The sequence below is a fragment of the Nematolebias whitei genome, chromosome 5 (assembly GCF_014905685.2).
Source record: "Nematolebias whitei isolate Nwh7 chromosome 5, NemWhi1, whole genome shotgun sequence".
Taxonomy (NCBI): domain Eukaryota; kingdom Metazoa; phylum Chordata; class Actinopteri; order Cyprinodontiformes; family Rivulidae; genus Nematolebias; species Nematolebias whitei.
The window spans coordinates 23268207-23273702 of record NC_056502.1 but is presented as its reverse complement, the minus strand read 5'-3'; the positions used below and the strand labels follow the sequence as shown (position 1 = coordinate 23273702).

The following is a 5496-nucleotide window of genomic DNA, read 5'->3' as shown; positions in this document are numbered from 1 at the left end:
GTGTGTGTGTGTGTGTGTGTGTGTGAGAAGTGTCCCAGTTTGGGTTCTAATTATCGCAGCAGAATGTTGGTCAGCATCTGTCAGAGCAGATGACACACTGAAAGGGAAAATCAATCGTTTTTAGATGGAGAAAGTTGCACAGAGGCAGGTGAAGTCTGCGGGCTTGTATTAGGAAGATGGAAGAATATAACCCACTGCATTTCACGACAGCTTAAATTCAAGATGGCTGCTGCAGCCATATCTTTAAAGATGTGAAACTGCTCATCGCATGTGTTGAGGATGACTCTCAGCTACAACCTGACTTATTTTAAGCTGAATATCTATAAAACTGATTTAGTTAGGCGTTTTTTTGTGTTAGCTAATATTGATTTCCTGCTGGAAAATGAGCTGATGGTAATTTATTCAGTTCATTCGCTGATTAATTTCAAAGCATTTCATTGAAAAAGGTGCAATGATTCATAAGACATTTTGCTAAGAGGCAAACTCACTTGATGCCAACAATTAAAACAAGTTTTAGGCTAAAGATCTTGCACAATAAGTACAGCTGAGATTATACATTAGGAATGACTTTCAGCTAAATGGCTGTAGAAATGGCTGAGATATGGCTGTGGTAGTCACCTTAAATTTGTCTAACTCCAAAAGGTACATCCAATAATTACTTTATGAGAGTTTCTTTCGAATTCATTGAGTGAGATATTTTGCTAACACAAAGAGATGATTCCAAAAGTTAATGTTAAAAGTTTTAAACACAGACCTCGCACTAACAGTTATTGAGAACATACGTTGTAGATTACTCTCAGAGCATACCAAATTTTAGCTCAGTGTCTGAAAAATTAACCGTTACAGTCAATTTAGTTTGAGCTAAAATTGCTTAGCTGCGGCAGCCATCTTGGATTGGATTGTCTCTAAAAGTTTATCCGTAGTGCAAGTTTATCCAATGATTATTTTCTGAACGTTTCATTAAAAATGTTCAGGGATTCGTGAGTAATTTTCAAACACTGCAGACACACAGACACAGGCCAAAACATTAAGGCCCACTTTTGCCTTCAGCGTAGTCATAAATAAATGATATTTTAAGAAAAGCAGTTGTTTAAAGACGCGGCAGAGTAATCAGTCTTTGAGGTAATCACAGGGATTGCCTACTCAGGTTCAGCTCATGAAAATAGAGCGGAAAGAAGGTCAGAGAGAGCAAAGCCTGAGACAGACAGACAGACAGAGAGAGAGACAGAGAGACAGAGAGAGAGGGAGGGAGAGAGAGAGAGAGAATCAGAGGAGGCAATTTAATTTCCAGCAGTTGCCAAAACAATACTAATCAATACAATACACTCCGTTCCCCTCATCCCAGTTCTGCCTCTCTGTCTGTTTCTGTATGTCTCAGAAACACTCTCTTAAATCATTTTCTGTTCAGTTCAGGGGCAGCGAGTTTGATCCAGTGGAGACAGAGGTGAAAAAAAACCCTGCTCTGATCTAACACAGTCTTCAACAGAGACCCAAAGGTGGTTGAGTTTAATGGGTGGAGTTAGAGTGAGATAACTGGAAATACACAGGAGAGATGCACAGCAGAGTGAGAACATGCACGACAGAATATTTAGCACATTAAAAACACAAACCCAAAGACAGGTGAGGCGATACATTATTTTGTTGAAGGGGTGATTGAAAAACGCATGTGCAGTTTCTAATTTTAACAGACTGTGTGTTTTTAGAACAATGACTCTCTGCTCAGCTTGAAGCATGAATACACAGAAAATACACAAGACTGCCCTCTAGTGGTCACAACTTGTAACAAACTGCTTGAAAAGTACATTCACCTGATTGTGTTACTTTGAAGTTTTGAAGTAACATACCCTTCTTCAGTATTTGCATTTAACAGTGTTAATTTAGAAAACTGTACAAATTACAGATCTTCATCAGATATAACTTGAAAACCCGTACAATTAACATCCGATGATGGCATACATTAACTACAATAAAATGTTACAGATTATAAACTGTGCTTTTGTAAGAGTGAAACGTTACTTTTTGAAGTAAATCAACTGCTTTAAATGAATCCATCAGCACAACATATGCTTGACCACGTTTGGCACAATTATATCAAATTCTGTTCTTTATTTGAGTATTTCCAGTTTGAAACCTGGTCTTTTTTCAGTCTGTCCAGATTCTCAGCAAACAAGAAGTGCTTATCAAGTGAAACTGGAGTTTTATTATTGCCACTGCCGAAGGTGAAAGGATGATCATGCGTATGCGTGTGTGGGGAGTGGGAGGGGTGTTTACTTTCCTGTAGCATTAAATATCTTTTAAACTACAGATTTAACTAAACCAAAATGTAGTTTTGATCTCAACTATCACTGTAAAAATGTATTCTCAATGTATAAATAAAGGTTGACTGTCTGACTGACTGACTGACTGAATGAATGAATGAATCAATGAATGAATGTATTCTGAACAAAAGAGCTGATCGCATTAATTTATCTGGAGTGCATGAAGACCAACCTCCCCCCTCAAAGGACATATTCTGACAATAATTAAATAAAATTTCAGACATTGAGCTAAAAATTGGTGTAGGAGCTGTGTCGTTGACAACACGTGCTCTGAGCTATGAGAAGTCATGTGACATTTTTGTTTAAAACTTTTCCAATAACTGTTAAAGTCAACCTTATTTGTCTGTTAGCAAAATATGTTATGCACCACTGGACAGGTTATAATGAAATTAATCCATTATCTTGAGACAACCAAGCTTGTTTTATCTTTTTATCTCAAGAAAACAAACATTATCTCGGGAAAACAAATGTTGTTTTCTCAAGATGACAAGATATTAGTAAAAAGTTTGTTCCACTCAAAACAGCAAGATAATGTTGGTGTGAAAATGATCGGTTTCAGTGTAACTCACAGTTTCATCATTCAGTATCACTGGTAGGCTATCTATAATGAGTTAATCAATGATGAATGTGCTTTGAAACATTTTCAGCTTAAATCAGTGGACAGCACAACAATACTGATTTCAAATGATGCACACTTTTGTTCAGCTTCAAAATCATTATAGTCATCACAAGAAATTACCTTTTTAATATTTCTCAAGAAACAATTTAGAACAATTCAGTTTATATCACCAGCTCAGAGCCATCTCGGTACACTGTATGAAAAGATCATGTCCAAATTATACAGATCCAATCCAGACAGGTTCTGATTCATTTACAGTCAATTTAATCCTAATACAATATATTCACATACAGTATATTATAAAAAGCCAATTAGTTCAATTCATCCATCCATCCATCATCTTTTACCCGCTTCTTCCATTTTGGGTAACGGGGGTCGCCGGTGCCCATGTCCAGCAATAACTGTACGAGGGGCAGGGTACACCCTGGACAGGTCGCAAGTCCATCACAGGGACACATAGCGACAAATGAGACAAACAATCATTCACTCTCTTAGTTCAATTTAATTTAATTGAATTCATTTTATTTATATAGCACCAAGTCACAACCGGAGTCATCTCAGTTCACTGAACAGAAACATTCATATACGGTATATATAAAGTAAGCTAACATTAATTATCTGCGCAGCAGACTGCTTTAAGGTTAACTCCATCGCAGAATTCTCATCTTAAGCAAGCATGAAGGCAACAAGGAAAAACTCCCTCATGAGGAAAAAACCTTTAGCAGAACCAGGCTCAGGACAAGCGGCCATCTGCTTCGACCGGCTGAGTTTGGTAGGAACAGGAAGGAGGAACAGATACACAATAGCAGGTTGAAAATCACATGTTAAGATAGAAATAATATCAAATGAAAACTATTCAGTTTTAACAATTCATTTTAAGAAATTAGATCAATTTGTACTCTAGTAGTCTAAGCCTATAGCAGCATAGCAAGCCAACCATAACTATAGGATTTATCAAAAAGGAAAGTCTTAAGCCCAGTCTTAAAACTGGACAATGTGTCAGCCTCACGGACAGAAACTGGAAGCTGGTTCCACAAGAGAGGAGCCTGATAACTGAAAGATCTTCTTCCCATTCTGCCTTTGGAAACTCTAGGAACTGCAAGTAAGCCTGCCTGTTATCCCTTAAAAAAGCCAGCAGTTTATGTTGAATCTTTACTTTGTCACAATCTTCCATCTTGAGCAACGCGTTGGCGACAATGGAAAGGAACAACTCCCTTTTACCAGTAAGAAACCTCCAGCAGAAAGAGGCTCAGGATGAGCGGCGGCCATGTTCTTTAGCATATAATATTGCTGCATTATAAGTATCTACAACTTAGGTTTATAAATCCTTATTGTGCTTACAGCGTAGTAACTTAGTCTGAAATGTTTAAAGTAACAACTCTAGATCAAATATATAGGTGGCAGATTTGGCTCACTATTTAGCAAGAAACTGGTCAGTTTTGTCACCCTTAATTAATGCATAATAAGCTGTTATTAATGATTTATAAAGTGTTTATGGAGGAATTAATAACGTCTCTATAAACTATTTATTAGCCATCTATTAGTGAAGCATATTGTAAAGTGGTACCCTTAATTTTGTCCATCTGCTTCATTTTAATTTGTATTTTTCCTATTACCACTTTTTAAGCTTTGGAGTAATCTTGTCGACAATTATTAAGTCTTAAGTAATAACAGAATACCAAGCAGATACAGAAGACACATCAAGTTATGTTTGTCACGCAGGTTAACACAAGGGTGAACAGAACAATTATGTTCAGGATGAGACGACGCGATTTATATCCGATTTATATATATTTATCCGGCCTCTACAGAAGCAGACATCGTTTTAAGAAAGAAAGAGTAAAACGTATAGAATATGTTCTGTATTTTACTTCATGTTTCATCACGGAAGTGTAAAATGCACTCTTGTGATTGGCAGAATGTGAAATCCCCGCCCCCAGCTGGGTACCAGTGATGCCCATATTTGGGCAGGGCGGGATGTCGGTCTGTGAGCGGAGCCAGTCAGCGCTGAGTAACGGAAGTGAGTCACGCTTACGGTAACGTTACGTCTCTGTTGCTGCAGCGGCACCAAGAACAAGGAAGCAACATGTGGCTGCCAACCATAATAACTTTGACAACACACCACACCACATAGTCAAGCAGGCGCGACAAGAAGAGGGAACTGACCGACTCAAGGGGATTCACCAACAGGACACTTTAATATTAACCGTGAGTACTACGTTTTTGTCATGTACTTGTTGGTGTTTTTATTCGGACAGAATTAGGCAAATAGGTTTTTTTAAGCGCTAAAATTTTGGGCAGTATCTTACATTTTAATGTAGTTTTCCAAACAGTCAAAAATATACACTTATATAAATTTAAAAAAATTACAATAAATTGATTTGTGTGAAGTTTCACAGTGTACAGAAATTACATCCGTAATCTGGTTTCTGCTAACTTTTTCTGGGTTTCCACTCAATCTGGGGGTTTCCACTAAAGCGTTTTTCCCCCTCCCAGTGCATCATAAGGTTTCCTCTGCCACAACATTTAGAAACCGAGAATACAGCCACTTATATATAT

The 5496-nt window shown here is 37.6% G+C and overlaps 1 protein-coding gene across 1 annotated transcript in view; it reads left to right on the top strand.

Annotated features, from left to right (window-relative positions):
• The first annotated feature begins 4992 nt into the window (after positions 1-4992).
• si:dkey-79d12.5 (maternal B9.15 protein) overlaps positions 4993-5496 on the top strand; it is a 9635-nt gene continuing 9131 nt past the window's right edge. The window contains exon 1 of the mRNA XM_037676373.1: positions 4993-5145. The gene's annotated coding sequence lies outside the window, so the exon portion shown is untranslated. The remainder of the gene's footprint in view (positions 5146-5496) is intronic.